Genomic DNA, 17,780 nt, shown 5'->3' with positions numbered 1-17,780 from the left:
TGTATACTTTCTGCTATGAAAAGTATCTGTATCACGTGACAAGGACTGATCCGATTTTACAGATCGATCCATACAAAACGAAAAGTATACGCACCCCAGATGTTTCTCTCTTAATCATACTTGCTTTACTCCGTCACCGGTTCTTAGGTATTGAACCGCGGCTCCGAGCGTTGGGACAATCCACACCTTTACAAGTATACATTTTTTTTTTTTTTTTGGTAATTCTTTTCGCCCTGTGGGCACTAAGAGGGCCTCTTATAGCAAGCCCATTATGGATTCGGCTAGGACCACAATGGGGCGGCCGGGTGGTGAGGGACGGGGACCGACATATCCGGATACACCACCCTCCGAAAAATTCCTGGGGATTTTTCGACCCGTCCGGATTCGATCCCGGGTCCCCCAGGGCGCCAGGCTACTAACCTTGACCGCTTGGCCATCCGGCCGCTTTTACAAATATACTTTAAGACTTTAATTGTCTCTCTTTTTTGGCTACGTACTGTACATTAAAAATTTTCGGTTACTAATGCTTAGTGATGACGACAAAAATACCGTTTAATTTATATTAATATGTATCACTTTTTAAGAAAATTTTCATAAAGATATTTATCTTAATTATGAAAATATAGGCTGTTTTTTAATTAATTTTTTGAACCTAACCCCCCTTTTCGTACTAGTTCTTTGTTTCGTATAACACGGCAATTTTTTGGAACATAACTCCCGTGTTATACGGGGGTTACCTGTACTTGCCTATTGTCTTTTGGACTATAAATTGAAATTATCTGCATGTCATATTCACCAAACAGGTTTAAGAAGGTAGTACGACCACTATGAGAACTTTCTGCCACCTAATTTATTTTAAAAATATAACAATTTTACATTTTGCTGTATTCTTAAATATTTCCAATATTAGCGAGGTTGAAGCCGAAGTTTTAAACACGAAAATGTGTACGTCGGACGTTCAGCGCCGCTTTCCTGTAAGCCTAGAAGTTTGACAATGGCGTTTGGAATGTCGAGCATGATTCGATGTCGATTTTTATTAGTGTCTTAGATCGAATGCAATGTTCGAATGCAAGAATATCGAATAGATTTCCCACCCCTCGAAGTGGCTAGCAAATGTCTTTCGTAACTCGACATTCGAACTTTCGCCGCCTAAACCAGTGCTTCTCCAACTGTTTTTTGAATTTCCGCCCTCTTGGTTGTGTCTGTTAGTAGTAACGCCCCCTGTTCTGTGTACACAGGGAGTGCGTTCGTTAATAGCGGTCTTTCTGCGTCTCCGCTACTACGAGAGTGCGCTGTTGTTTGTAGGCATTTAGGAACGACGGTGAAAGAAAGAAATGGCGGCGTCCGCACTATCGATAGTATCGTGATGGAGGAATCTATAATTCTAAAATATGAGCTTTTAAAGGCAAAAGAAAGGTCCCAATTGTAAAATTTAACCATAAAATGGATTATTTGTTGAAAGAGCATTCAAAATATTCACGAAAAAATTAGAATGCCGGCTATCATTCGAAAAAAATTCGGAAGGACACATCACCGCGTGCACTAACTTGCACTTTCACAACTTCAAAATTTTCATTCATAAAACCACGTAATGGACACCGAAACGAAACTATTTGAGCCACGGAGGACGCCATGTTGCTTTCTACCGTAAACTACTGCTACAAGCGGCCGTTTTTGCCGTTTGACGGTGCGCACTCCGACCGGAATTTAGGAACGCATTTTGCAAAAACTTTTAAACGGATGTGGCTGGCGCGGAGTAACGCGCAGGAATAAAAGAACGCACTCAGGGATCCTCCTATCATGCCTAACGCCCCCTTGGATGATTTAAACGCCCCCCCATCGCCCACTTTAATATTTTTATACCAAGTGGGGCGTCTAACGCCAAGAGAATCATCCACATAAAAACAATAATTGCATTGTCTAAGCTACAATTCCAATTAGTCCTATTATTCTATTTGAAATACGTGCTCTTTATTCCCATTTCTGGTTAGCAAATCGAAACGTTTCCATTGACTCGAATGTAAAACTAAATGATTCGCTTGCATTGGCAAATGCCGTGCCACACAATTCGGGGGTTTCTCTTAAAAACCAACGATTAATTCAACGAGTTAAATTTAGTCGATTAAACCCAATCGGACACAATTTAAAAGGTGGCAATTTCTAGTGATTTTGAAATAACTTGATGCCAATTCAAACGAGGGACTTTATTACAGAAATAAAATAGTTAACAGTAACAATTTAATTGTTATGACGTTTCTTGGTAATTACATTTATATTATGCACCAATTAACCTTCATACGGAAACGATAAATTTAAAAATTCTCGAATTGATCCAACACCAAGCTTTGCCACAGAATATTTTGTAGAAATCTTAAATTGATTTAAATTCTTCTGCAACTGTGTTGTTTGTTGCTTCTGTGTTTAATTCGATTAGTTCAGAATCTGTTTTATGTAAATTACAATTCTGTCGAGTTGTCCAAATGCATCTTCGTTAGACTTTAAGATCCTGAAAGCGATAAACAATGCTTAACGACATTTATTTAAATTTGTATTTTCCTAATGATAATGCCACTTACAGTTTCATTCAACGCAATATTTCTGTCGGAAACTCCGTACTTGACGAGAAATTTCGGAAATAATCCGTCTTCAATTGTCGTGTTCTTGGCATTCTTCGAATATTGAGTAAATTAATATGACGAAATAAGCAATGGATACAATTCCAAGAGAGACAATTTAAGAAAGTCCAAATTCGAGTACAGACACGATTCAGGAGTCAAATTCGAGTGTAGACATAATTCGGGAGAGTCCAAATTCGTGTACAGACATGATTCAGGAGTCAAATTCGAGTGTAGACATAATTCGGGATAGTCCAAATTCGTGTACAGACATGATTCAGGAGTCAAATTCGAGTGTAGACATAATTCGGGAGAGTCCAAATTCGAGTACAGACACGATTCAGGAGTCAAATTCGAGTGTAGACATAATTCGGGAGAGTCCAAATTCGTGTACAGACACGATTCAGGAGTCAAATTCGAGTGTAGACATAATTCGGGAGAGTCCAAATTCGTGTACAGACATGGTTCAGGAGTCAAATTTGGGTGTAGACATAATAGGAGAGTCCAATTTGGAAAAATGGTAATTCATTAGAAGATAATAAGACACAGCCGGGACGAAGTCAAAATCGGGAAGTCATAACGAAATTGGTATTGACACAATCGGGATGTCAAAATCGGGAGAAGTCATCGATAATTTTCAGAACATAGAGATGAAAATCTCTAAAATTCTTCCGAATTCTGTGAAAATAAAACGAAAATAATCAAGATTTTTTAATAAAATATTCAATTAATTTTTACATTAATAACTTTATTTCTTTCTATCTTATATCAAATATGTCATTGTTAATTCGATTATTTTAGCATGTTCTCGTCGTAATCACGTAAGATTACTGGATAATTTCATTTCTACAATCATTTATACTATTGCTTTCTCTGTGTCTCGCGACACAGAGAAAGCAATAGTATAAATGATTGTAGAAATTAAATGGTATAAATGATAAATGATTTCCTGTTGTCCGCCATTAATTGCGTGTTAGTATGAAATCGTGTTAATTTATAAACTGAGACCATAAAATCTCCTAAGTGTTTGGTGTAAAATACAATAAAGTTGCCATAGAGACTTACCCAAAGCGAACTCAACCCAAATCTAGCAAATAAGTTATAGCGAATTATAGAGCAGATCTTACTCTCGATGGAAAGACGGAAACCAAGAGAATACGTTCACTCGAACTGAACGTATTCGCATTCTCCATTGGCCATTTTACACACTCTCTGCACGGATCTAAATGTAGAAAATCAAGTATAATTATTCATGGAAAACGTCTAACTCGATTTGAATTTCATTAAAAGATATTGCGGCGCTATATCGAGGTTCCGCCGTATGTCTATCGATTAGCCTACAATGAGTGAAACTAAGATAATGAAATCGTTTACCAATTCCTTGGTTTTTCAATTTTATCTTATTTTGAATGAAAAATTGAATTCTAAACATGGTGATGTTTAGAATTCAATTTTTCATTCAAAATAAGATAAAAATTGAAAAATTAAGCTAACTTTTCATTGCATTAGTAATGACACAGGCGTGGCAGACGAATACGCCGCCAATTCTCGATACAGCGTCGTACAACACGGGAAAGTTATGCGATTCTCAAACATTTCTAACTCGAATTTGTGTTCCGATTTTAATACTATAAAAATTTTTGGTGTAATCGATACTTCGGCTGAGCACCGCAATCGATTTATTGCCAATTTCAGAACTGAGGCTAAATCGCGTACAAAATGTTATCTCTTAACGGGTTTCCACATGCTCTTAAAAAACGACCCGACCTTCTTCAACATATTTCTATCCCGATATTCACGGCTATGATTATCTTGCACGCAATCTTCGTGCTCTGCCGGGTCTTCGTTTCGTGGAGCAACCGCGCTCTCTCTATTGTCCACTTCTCCATCCTCCACATCCTCGACCAATCTCTCACTAAACAAGAAAAGAAAGAATTTATATATATAATCGAGACGAGTTGATAATAATAATAATAATAATAATAATAATCAGTGCAGAGCCCAAACGGTTTGGAGTTGAAAGTTGGTACACAGTTTTTTTTTTTTTTTTTTTAACTCTTTCCACCCTGTGAGCACTAAGAGGGCCTCTTTTAGTAGGTCCATTATGGGTTCGGCCAGGCCCACAATGGGGCGACCGGGCGGTGAGGGACGGGGCCCGACATATCCGAACGGACCACCCCCCGAAAAATTCCTGGTACACAGTTAGGGTACGTCACGAAAACGCACACTAAGAAGAGATTTTTCGAAATTCCTCCCCACGGGGAGAGGGACAAGATTAAGTCTTAACACTTCCATCAACAATGGAAGTGTTAAGTAACAATAAAAGTGTTAAGTAACAATGGAGAACAAGAGAAAGGAGACGTGCAAGATTTACCGGCGCTGGAGAAAAAAAAGAAAGAAAAAAAAAGAGTAATATGTTAGAACATATTCAATTTTCAAATTTAAACTGTGGTCAAACGCACGTGGTGAAAAAATAAGTCCGACGAGAGGATAAAGGAAATTTTAACAACTTTATTTTAATTTTCACCCGCGTATGTTAAACTATACAGGATTTTCGATACACGTTTGTATTCCGACACTCCTTTTACAAAATCACTTAAAACTCGGCAGAATCGTAGTCGAAAAACTCGCGACAAAAGAATTGATGTACGCGACGCGTTACAGAAGGGGCGCGAAAAAGAAACTTATAACTAATTACTTAAAACTACTTATGCTAGAGAGGGAAAGAGAAGATGTAGATAATAGGACAGAACAAGACAAGAACGGGTACCCAAACTTAGATAGTGAACTTGTGATGGTGGCTATAACTCGGGCCTTCTTGGACGATACGAGATTCGACGACCGTAGTGTTCGAATTTTCTACTTCGTATTCTTTCGATAGACTTCCAGAAGAGCTTTTGTATCAGATTTCTAGAGTTCTTCTCTAGATTCCGTAACGTTCGGTTTGCTGCCTCCTTCGTGCTCCCGTCGGCGCGAAATTCCTGGAGACCTCACTAAACACGTCCTCACAGCTCGTCGTCTCGGCCCAAACTGTGCTCAGTCTATCACTCTTTTAGCCCCTGCAGGCTATCCCTTTTTCTTTGTCTTATAACCAGTTCGTTGCTACCCACTGAGAGAAGTTTCCAGAAGAAAGAGAGCAGGGAACAAAGGGTAGAGAAATAAAGGGAAAGAGGAATATATACATATATATAAAAAATATACAAAAAAATTATGGCGTAAGACCACAAAACACATTAGTATGGTTTTTCTCGACCTTTCTTCTTTAGAACATTCGATGAAAATTGAACAATATAATCAGAACACGTCGTGAAAATCGAACAATATTAGAACATTCGATTTTCAAATTCGACCTTTCTTTAGAAATACTTAGTTTGATGATGAAATTACTCTTTTTCTTTTGTGACTATAAAGTAATAATTTTAATCTTCGCTATCGTTACTTTTGCCCGAGCAACGCCGGGCCTACCTGCTAGTTTTGTGAGGCCCGGAAATAGCCCCCCAAAGGGGATATGTACAGTACAAGTTTGTTAAGTCAAACCCTAAGATTATAACTTTTATAAGTGTCGAGTCGGCGACACCGGACTTTGATGTCGACGCTCATAAAGAGTAACGGAAAAACAAAATTTTAGGTAAAGAAAATTTAGAAAGAAAAATATTAAAAATTTAAGACGCAGTTTAGAAAGCAAAACGAAACTAGAAAGAAAAAAATATCAAAATGAGCGTAGGTGTCATAGTCAACGATTAAACGCGATCATAGTCTAAAAGACGGTGTCGGGTAAACCTTCTCTTGTCGACCTTTCCTGCGACCTAACGAAGCTCCATTTACACCTGGAGACAGGTGGGATACCAATTGGGAAGCGAGGAGGAGAAGAGTTAGCCAATTAGCGATGATTCGATCCCGAGAAAATTATAAAGCCTCCGATGTCAAGGACAGAAGAGCTTCCTCTAGACTACCTGTTGTGTTCATTTACCTCCAATAGTGGTGTTTCCGTTCATCTTGTGTGCACTGTCTCTTCAGAATTTCGAACTTTTAACTCGACGTTGCTACGGGGCCCCTCCAGCGTAGGACCAGACCGAAACCGAAAACAACCTAAAGCTCTGAACTCAAGGACCATTGCTAAATTTATGTAAGCATTTTCGACTAAAATAAACGATTTCTATGTGAAACGCTTGTTTTTCTGCCTCTTCAAAACCGCCACCCACATGCGTATAGCCCTTAGCCATCTCGACGGTTGGGAATAAAAACTCCCCCCATTTCGGCGAACTTACAGTGTGTAATAAAATAAATATATAATCTTGAAATTGAATTACGAAACTTTAACCATGAATATTTAAAAAATGTTAAAGAGAAATTATAACACTTGGGAAACATTCGATTTAATGCCATTCACACAAAGTAACACTATATCGAAGTTTGATTATATATACGAGTATGCGCCGCTTACATACGAATCCAATATGATCATGATGGAGGATTACGACGGAACCAAAAAATTGGCAGCATTTCTACGTTTAGATGTGAATAGATACACAACTACTTATTATCACTGCGTTACGTATGGCTAACGTATACGTAAAGCCCTACACAAATGAAACTTATATAAACTGTATAAAATTTGCACAACTACACTCTACGATGATTCCTTTACGCCGTGTATCTCAGAACGTTAAGCGGCTCGTACCTGTTTTATGTTATAATATACATAAGTTTATTATATACAAACAGTAATGTAATTTACCTGTTAAAACGTTGGCAGGCCGTCTGACAGATTGGTCGAACCTTTATCAAAACTTGTCTATAAGCAGGCTTGATGTTATTTTCAAAAACGTCCAAACCTTCAAAATTACCGGTCGACGGTTCGAACTGCTTCAAGAGGCCTTTCTTCATCTTGCTGCCTCGAAATTTATAATGATCCAAATTGTGTGGACTGACGAATCTTCGCACGTCCACATGTTTATCCAATACCTCCCTAAATATGCAAAGACAATAACTATTTAATTCTACTCTCAAACTATAGTTTACATCCTGGTGCTTTTAAATTTCTTCGCGAAGGGGATAAGCCTTTTATGAATTGTAGCTTAACACTCGACTAGTCTAAATCTTTTTCTGTTATTTTAAAACAATATAACTTTTTAAATTTTAATATGCATTTTATATTTATTAAACGAAATTCGGATTAAAATTTTAGTAAATTTTGTCATATTCCGTACCAGAGTTAGACACGAATCTGTAATATAAAAGAGGCCCGATTACTCGTTTAAATAACTGTATATTGAAAAGTCCTAAACTGAGCCTTATAAAGCCCTCTATTACAGGAAGACAGAAAAATCGTAAAGTCTACTTCAGATATAAACCAGAGTCGGAATCTTTCCATTTCATTTAATTAGGCCTAATTATATATTGTAGATGGAAGTTTTTCTTTAAAGCTTTTAATCTCTAAAACGAATTTCTTATCCGAATAAATAATAATAAAATGTAAAAAGTCTTATACCCAGGAGTATGGGGCAGGGGTCGATACTCTCCACCATCAAAAAACATCTTCGAATCGCTTTCCAAATCGCACTCTGTAACTCACCGTTTTCGGAAACAATAGGTTACATAATAATGAGGCAAGTACCAGACCAGGACTTTATTTAAAACTAATAATTTCCACAAACCACAGACAATATCAAAATCTTGTACAGCTTTCTCATAATAAAGAAAACGTTTTATCTCCTCCTCAAGCTATAAATAGTGTACAGCCAAACACAATTTCCTCGAACTTATCACTGACGTTTACCACCTTGGTCACCTGAAGCTCTCTCTCCTTTTGGTCCTGGCTGTTCCGCTTTTAATTGTTCATCCAGTGTAGCTCCGCACTGTCTAATTTACATAGGATGATGTTCCAGGATCGGGCAACGATGCAAACTAAGTTAAAAATTTTCGTTTTTTTGTTCTTTTGGTCATTGGTGCTTGGGAGTTTGTCCGTAACAACAAAAAAAAAGGAACCAAGAAAAAGAAAAGAACAAAATAAAAATAACGCCCCAAAACAAGAATTAATGATCGGACATTGACTCCTTTACAACTCTTCGTAACAAGAGCAAAACGCGACAACAACAACTTCAATTGTTGAATTCGGTTGTTACGCGTTAAACCGAGAAGAAGGGAAATTTTATCAACAATGTTTGATTTTTTTTATTATTATAATTTTAGAATTTAAGTGTATAATAACGATTAAAAAGTCATATTCGTCTGGGGATAGGTTTTTTTTTTTTTAACTCTTTCCGCCCTGTGGGCACTAAGAGGGCTTCCTTTAGTAGGCCCTTTATGGGTTCGGCTAGGCCCACAATGGGACGACCAGGTGGTGAGGGACGGGGCCCGACATATCCGAACGGACTACCCCGGAATAATTCCTGGGAATTTCTCGACCCGTTCGGATGCGATCCCGGGTCCCCCAGAGCGGTAGGCTGCCACCTTGACCGCCCGGCCATCCGGCCTTAAATGGGGATAGGGTTAGAATTGGGAGGATTTGATAAATGCACGAGGTGTCTACCAGTGGCAAAGCGGTTCCGTTCCCCGAACACGTGGCCACGTGGAGTTTTTCATGTTTTTTTGCACGTTTGTACCGCCTGAATAGGAACCAGTTACTTTTAAAAAGACCCCCCCGAAAGGCATTCTCTCGCGCATTTATCCTAACAAACGTAACCAAGTATTAATACTAGCCAACGAAATTAAACATCGACGGGGCCACTATAGCTGGAGAAGCTGATGCCCAATTTGCTAGAAACAAACAAATGCACGTTGTGGCGCTGACGTGATCGCCGCACAAAATATCAAAATGGCTTTAATAAGATGCGTGCATTTAGAAAGTGTAATGGACAAATGTGAAACTTGGACAGTTTTCCTATGTTTTAATGTTCACTACAACATTCTTGGATAATAACTGACATAATTACATTAATTTAAAATGTAGAATCTTTTTGAAACACCCTGTATCATTTAATTTTTGGTACTAGATTTACACATTCCAATACAATACAGTTGAACAATATTGCCAAGTCTTTGATTTACAGCAGGAATTAGTGACATTTTGCTATTGTTAAGCACTATTTAAGTTACAACTTAATGCAGGCTAAATAGCAAAAGAAATGTATTAAATGGATGTTCTCTTGTAGCCAGTGTAAACAGTGGTTTTGAAATAACACAATTTATAAAAAAAGTAAGTCAATGAAAATGTAAAAATTTTTATAACGTAATATTAGAGAGGTTGAGGCGCAAGTACAAACGTTAAACTTGTACGGCAAGCAGAAGTACACGTCTGACGTTTGAACTCCAAGTAAAACACGTTGCGTCACACGTTCATGTCGCGCACTGACTCATGGGATATTGTTGAAAAATGGCGGAACACGTTTAACGAAGACGAATGTTATCAGCGAAGGTAAATAAACAAATTAAACTATTTTAAAGTATTTATGGGATGTTTAATAACACTAAATAATTATTTTTAATTAGCGTCGTGTTCCGCCGTGTCGAGGTACAATCGGACTACCTCATACTTTTGTTGAGAGAAGTGGTGGCTTATATAAATCCGAAAGCAGCTCGGGAAATTATTTTTAGAAAATTTACAAACGTATAGAGCTGTTGATTGTAGAAGATGCTGTGAAAGAACAAACCTATTCCTACAGAATCATGATAAGCTATTATGAACAGAAATACTGTGTATGTGAATTCTATAGGCACTTTACATCACTTGCAAAAAAATTGAATAATTAAATATTTTCTGGATTAAAATCGTCTGTTTCTTTACAATATTATTCACAAATGCTTAAAAAATCATTATTTTAAAAAATACGTCATAATTTTAACCCAAAACACAAAAAAAGAAGTTTAGGCGGAACTTTTACTCGCCATGCTAGACGTAGCGAACGCCATTATCTTTTATTCTTTCTTTCTTTTATTTCCTGGATAGTGGAGCGTTTAGCAACTCAGGCTTTATACTCCGGAAGAACAGGAGAATGATCGCTCAGCGACCGAAGAGTCGGCCTTATAGAAGACGACCAATCTGAGGAAGACAGGAGAGAGGTCACGGGGCGACCAAAGCCGGCCTTATACTATGTTCGCACACAATCCACGACTCACTTCGATCTCGATTTACCTACAATCTGGATTGTGATTGTCTCCAGTCGAATGTTGTGCTGTTCGCACAGGCATTCCGCTTGAGAACAACCCGGCTATTACACGCGATGACAAAACTGGTATAACTACTCGGTAAGTCACAAACACCAACACACAAAATGGAAGTTTTGATTAGAAATAAATACTTTTTCTTGCCATATATCTAATAATAGACAGATGTCATCGTCTCTCCAAATACCTTTTTTATTTTTCTGTCGATAGCCCGACACGTGTTCCGCAGCCATCTTGTATTATCTCGCGCGCGTGAGATTGTGGGATCTCTTCTTATGACAGGATCTAGTTTCAAGAACTCTCTTGAATCGATCGCGATTAAACCTCGATTCGATCGAGATTGAAACGGTCGAGAGAGATCGCACGAAGACATAGTCCCCGACCTTGATCACAATCTAGATTGAAATGCTCGGTGCGATGGGGTATAAGGCTCTAGTTTACTAGTATTACAGAGTATAATACAAATATTTTAATATATTTAAAAAAAAAAAAAAAAAACAAAACCACTGAGAAATGTTCCGTGTGTTTAACAAGGTTCGGAAAACTGAAAATTTTAACAACGGGTTCGGCCGAACCTGTGCGAACCGCTGAATATCACCACTGCGTGTACAGTACTGTGTTAAAGACTTGTATCTATCTCCTTAGACCAATTCAATAAGATTCGCGGAAATCTTACACCGATAATATTTCTGTATATTTCAAATGTCATGTAACTGATGTAGTTTATTAATCAAATGGAATATGGCTACGTATACAGAACGCTACTTTCGTTAATTAATAATTAATAAAAATAATAATATAAATAAACTGCAGGTAAACAGCACGTGTCCGGTGAAAACCTCACAGGTCGCCAGATAGGTTTTATAAAACTAAAGCAGAATTCCTGGAAATGTAGCCCAAATTATTTTAAAAATGGCCTAAAAAGTAGTAAGTAGCCCAAAAGTGGTAGCCTAGAGTCCTACAATTATCTCAATCTGCTACCTGTAGCAGTGTAGCCCAATCTTGCAATCCCGAAACCCAGCCGTATTTTATAAAATAAGGAAAAAAGGGGGTAGTCCATATGTAAGGTGATACTCAAAAATGTGTTACTGTAAAAGCAAAGCCATGTTGACCAGATTAGAGTTGCTTTTGTCTATTGTTCTCTGATAGCATGGAGGCACTTTGATCTAAACGAATGAGTTAACACATGCATATCACAGTTCGGACAGAATTTTCACTTCAAATTCGAAGTAGCTGAGCTACTTCAAATTTGAAGTGAAAATTAAGAAATGTTAAAGAATTCGGTTAGTTCGAAATACAGCTACAGTAGCTGTATTTCGAACTAACCAAATTCCTTAACATGCAAATCTCTCCGGCCGGGACAAAAGTACAGTTACGAACTAACGGGATTTAGAATTATCCGAGTTCCAATTAACGAGGATTTTCTGTGGTTATAAAAATAAAATTGAGTATATGGAAGTTCGTGCGTATCAAATGTGCAAGTATAAAATTACAAAATTGAAAATAGCTTTTATTTAAAATTTTAAAACTCAAATTCTGTAAAACAGTTGCCAATCTATAATATAATTGAGATGGGTTGGTAATAATATAATAAGCGCAGAGCCCAAACGGTTAGAAATTGAAAAGTTGAAATTTGGTACACAGTTAGGGTACGTCATAAGAAGGAACTCTAAGAAGAGATTTTTAGAAATTTCCCTCCGCGGGGAAGAGGGACAGTGTTAAAGAATGGAACCCGATATATCTGGACGGACCACCTTCGAAAAAATTCTTCGGGATTTTGACTCGTCCGGATCTCCAGGATTATTTGAAATAATCCCCAGGAATTTTTCGGAAAATGATCTGTCCGGATATGTCTGGCCCCGTCCCTTACCACTCGGTCACCCCATTGTGGGCCTGGTCGAATCCATAATGGGCTTGCAAAAAGAGGCCCTCTTACTGCCTACAGTGCGGAAAAGTTATAAAAAAAAAGTCTCATCCTCTGAAAAAAATAGTTCTTACCGTAAAGTTTCATAATTTTTGACTATATACATTATAATAAAATAAAAATAATTAATATTATTGTTATAATTTATAAATTAAATATATATATTTTTATAATACATTATAAAATTATACATGCGTATAATTTAAATATCGCAGGGGGCGCTTTCTATCCTATCTCTCTTCTGCTCACCTGTTTTTTCAATGTTATTTTATTTTGCTTCGATATAGCTACTGTATGAATTTAATAATGTGTATTTTACATTTTCCATATGTGTAATTTCTACATTGACCACAGCGTATATAGCTTTTGTCGCAATGAAAGTTGAGTTTATGTAATTTTTTATTTATGTGATAAGGTGAGTTAATTTATTAAAAAGTTTAGTATTCTCTTGGGATTTAAAGTTTTTGCGTAACGTTTATAGTTATTTTGATTTAAGGGTAAATTATTTAAGCCAAAATTTAAACGTTTTTGCATGACGAATTTAATAAATATATTTACTACACATTTGTGAAATTGCAGTTCTCAATGGAACTTGCACCCCCATAAAGTTTAGACCCCTCCAGACAATCTTTGACTTTTTTACTCTTAGGAGCATGGTCTATAACTCTAATGATGTTCCAATTGCCCAATTCAGAGCTGCATTTACTATTTTTTAACTTCTAGCTATGAATAGCAATTAAATCGAAGTAATGGCGAGGTTGAGGCTGAAGTTTTAAATGCGAAAACGTGTACGTCGGACGTTCAGCGCTGCTTTCCTGTAAGTCTAGAAGTTTGACAATGGTGTTTGGAAAGTCAGTGGAATCATGCTCAACATTCCAAACACCATTGTCAAACTTCTAGGCTTACAGGAAAGCAGCGCTGAACGTCCGACATACATGTTTTTGCGTTTAAAACTTCGGTCTCAACCTCGCTATTGTTTTGTCAACATTTATTAATATTTGAGTGTTTCCAGGAATTTGTAATTTGATGATGCACTTGTTACATCTGGGATGTAACAAGTGCATCATCAATGTCCAATTGAAGAATTGTACAAAGAGAGTTGGCAGGCTGATAAAATTGAGGAGGAGTTTCTTAGTGAATATCCTGACACTGGTCGAAGTGTGGTCAAACTTTAGCTAAGCCATTGTCTTTTGAAGTCACGAAGACTTTCCTGATGAATTTTGGCATAAATGAACGGGCTGTATATGACGTTGCTAATATCAAGTGGTGGTTGTATTCAGTAGGCAGAAAAACAGCATAAAGAAACCAAGATGGATAAATTTTTTAATAAATTGTGAAGTCGAGTGAAGTGCTAACAAGCATACGTTCTTTGCCTCTGTGCTTGCAGTATATACAGTTTCTGTCAGCTTTGTTGCATGGCATATTATATGTATGATCTTGTAACATATGTGTTTTTATAGAATAAAGGATAGAGATATCAAGAGACTGAATAATTTCAAGTACAGGTATTTCTTATATGTAGGGGTTAAAAAATGGAATTTTTTTGAATAATAGGTATTTTCCTGGGTATATGGGAAATCATTTGTGATATAACAGATTCTCAGGACAATGGATTATTTTTGGCACTCGAAGCTATCCATTAAAATTATATTCTACTGTACTAACATTCATTTAGAATTCATAATTTTTTAATTATGAGATTATGATTAGTGTATTTTTTGTTTAAATGTAGTGATTCTGTAAATTATATTTTGAATCTTTTTTAGTATTCCTACATTTCTTGTGAAATACTTACTTGAACTTAGAACCCTAAAACTGAATTACAGTATATTTGGAGTTTACCATACTTAAAATGTTAATTTATACATACTGTATATTTGAAAATTTGTATGGGATTCAGGTTAGTCCTGATTTTTGATGTTTTACTGTATATTGAATGTATGTACAGTACATTTTCTGGCTTTGCTGGCAGAAAAATATTTTTCCATATATAATAAAAGTTCCATCTGGGAATTCTTTTGTTCACAATTGTAATTTACATGAAAGGGATTCTTTTGGCATTATTTCTGAACTAGTACGGCAACAAACAAAACTGTTTGAATTATATATTTTACAGGAAGTTTGATAGCTACTAGCCTATATTTAATTTTATGAAATATAAAAAAGTTTTGAATATGCTTGAGTAAATGGATGTACTATAATTGTTAAACTGTTAAAAATTCTAATGTGAAGGAATACTTAAGTTAGCCTAATCTCAAACTCTAATAACTTTTTAAATTTATGCAACAGTTAATAACTATCAATTAGTCACCCTAATGCAGTTGACATGCCATAAATGATGAAAACTATGGAGAAATATATAGTAACCACTAAAACATGGAAAAAATCTACTATATAAAACTGAAAAACTGGACAGTCTCTGTCATGGTATGCTAAAAACGGCCCCTTAGCTATTATTTAAATTAACAATAAATTCAGTTTTTTGTGTAACAATGTTAAAATAACAATAAATGTGTTTTTTTGTGTTTTTGACTGTGTTTTAGTAGGGTATGCCATGAGAAATTCAGTATATTATTATTATTTCTAATATGAATTTATTATTTATACCTTGGAATGGCACTGCTGCTGCTAGAATGCCCACTAGGAGGTGTCCTGGGCTATTGGTATTTTACATAAAATTAGCGTAATTTTCTTCATAAATCAATGGGGAAGTCACACATCAAAGTTAGACTCCCACATATCAGCAAGAAAATCATGTAAAATTAAATTCAAACCCTACTAATTATTTATAGACAAATTTATGATTTTATTTTTAATTTTAATCAGAATTTAGCTTTCTAATAGTTTTTCAATGAAGAATGTTCATGTGAAACTAGGACTTCATTTGATAGTGATATACTAAATATAAATTTTATATGTGAAGCTGCAAAAGCTAACTGGACATACATAGCTTTACTTTTTTAGAGCTCTTCATAAAATACATTTTGCCAAAGTCCTTTTCAATCTAAAGAAAAAGTTTTTTAAAAACAGTGTGAGGGCAAATTTTGTTGTTTAAAAAGTATACACTTAAAATTTATTATAAAATTACCATTTTTCTCTCATTCTTTATTATTTTAAATAAAAAGATAAAGATTTTTTAATTACAGACATTTTCATTTTGTCATCTCTATTTTTAGCTCCATTATATTTATGAACTCCATTAAAATAGTTTGAGATTATTTATATATAAAAATGAGTTATTTATTAAAACTAATTGAATTATAATATGAAAACAGAATTGGTCAGCAAAAATTTGTTATACACTATATAGTGTCTATTTGAATACATACTATTATTTGTATTAAAATTCTTTTTAAAGATTACTTTTCTTGATTAAATAATCAAGTAAAGTAAGAGTCTCAGTATAAATTTAAATGAGAATATACTGTACTAGTAAATGATATTTGTGTAACAGTAACAGACAATGAAAATATAGCAGCAAAGGAATATTTTTCTATCAGTAGGTTAAGCTACAGTATGAGAAATGTTTTTTTTCAGATGCACGAGATCATTTATGGTTTGGTTTACTGTATGTATGGTTTACTATGTAACTCTGTAGTTTGTAACAAATACTGTTGCAAAATCATGAAAGATATTCACAAGTTACACTATATATTAAGAAGGAATCATTTAATTTACAAAATTTTGTTATAATACACTTTCACGTAGATAAGTAGTGCACATTATTAATGAAAAACTAATGATCTGAGGTCATAATTGTTCAGCATTCTTCACACAGTTCAGATCTCACTTTTAATAATTTTTTTTTTTTTGAAAATATGGTAGAATTTACTTATCGTTATAACTTTGGAACTTGATGATGATAAGCATGGCAAGGAAATTAGACTGCAGTCAAGGGCATTTGTAGAAAATTTTTCTGAGGGCAAAGCCTGGAGGTACAATTATGTCAATAAATTTTTATTTAATTATTTAATTTTCTGTGTTTTTTCACAAGTAGATTATAGAATACAATACTACATAAATACGAAAAGACAGACAAAGCATCTCGTGGTTGAGGTGTAAACTTAACATATTTCAGTCACTTTTATGATTATAATTTGTGGAATCTTTTACTTGATTCTAGAAGAGGGAAAGTGAAGAAGTTTGTCCCCTCTACAGATGCCTATGACTACAGTTAATGAAAATTCTTGTTTGATTGATATCAATCAATCAATCAATCAAACAAGAATTAAAAGGACATGTCAAAACAATTAAAAAAAATGCATAACTAAGTTTTGTCAATTATTATTAATTATTATAATCATCTAGTGTTGTTAGCCTGTTGTTTTTTGTAGTACTGACTTTAACAACAGCTACTCCATAATTGAAAGAAGAAATTTCAGCAGTTTAAACTACTGTACTGTGAGCAAATAACAAAACAATGAATGTTTAGTATTTGAAGTACCGGTTAAGACTAATAAGAACTGATAATAAATGCTTTTTTTATCAGCCACTTGTTGAAGCTGATGATGCAAAAAGGCAGCTTAAAAATATCAACTAACTGAACTGTGATTATAATAAACAAAATTTTATAAATGTATTTTCACTTGATTCTAATTCTGATAACATTAGATTACTGATAACAATATCTATAATTACAACAATTAGAAAATTTTAGTATATTAGAATCTTGATGGTTGGTTATAAAACTTACAAATATTTCATAACATGTGAAGCATTGTAAGTTATTTGATTATAATTTTAGGAATATGACGAATCTTTTTTTAGTCATGAGAATATCAGCATTTATATTTGTTTTTTACTTTTAGAGGAACTTTGATTACTACATATCCTACATATTAATGTAATTAAAACATTGAAAGATAAAAAAAAATGATAAGATAAAAATACGATACTTTTTGAAATATATTGTACTTATATATATAAATTTTTATTCTATGATTTATTTTATAATTATATAAAATATTAAATAAATATTTTTATAATCATTTATATATTAATACAATTTTTGTTTAAGATATGACATTATTTTAATACATTATAATATTTTATGATTTATATTTTGCAATTAAGTT

The 17,780-nt window shown here is 34.8% G+C and overlaps 1 protein-coding gene across 3 annotated transcripts in view; it reads left to right on the top strand.

Moving 5' to 3' along the window:
* Positions 1 to 12,938: 12,938 nt before the first annotated feature.
* Positions 12,939 to 17,780, top strand: part of LOC136974557 (oxysterol-binding protein-related protein 2-like) — a 116,215-nt gene continuing 111,373 nt past the window's right edge. For all 3 annotated transcript variants that reach the window (XM_067269473.1, XM_067269474.1, XM_067269472.1), the window contains exon 1: positions 12,939 to 13,120. The gene's annotated coding sequence lies outside the window, so the exon portion shown is untranslated. The remainder of the gene's footprint in view (positions 13,121 to 17,780) is intronic.

This window comes from Centruroides vittatus, unplaced genomic scaffold, assembly GCF_030686945.1.
Source record: "Centruroides vittatus isolate TY-2023 unplaced genomic scaffold, ASM3068694v2 contig_350, whole genome shotgun sequence".
NCBI classification, from domain to species: domain Eukaryota; kingdom Metazoa; phylum Arthropoda; class Arachnida; order Scorpiones; family Buthidae; genus Centruroides; species Centruroides vittatus.
This window is presented reverse-complemented; position numbering and strand designations above follow the sequence as displayed.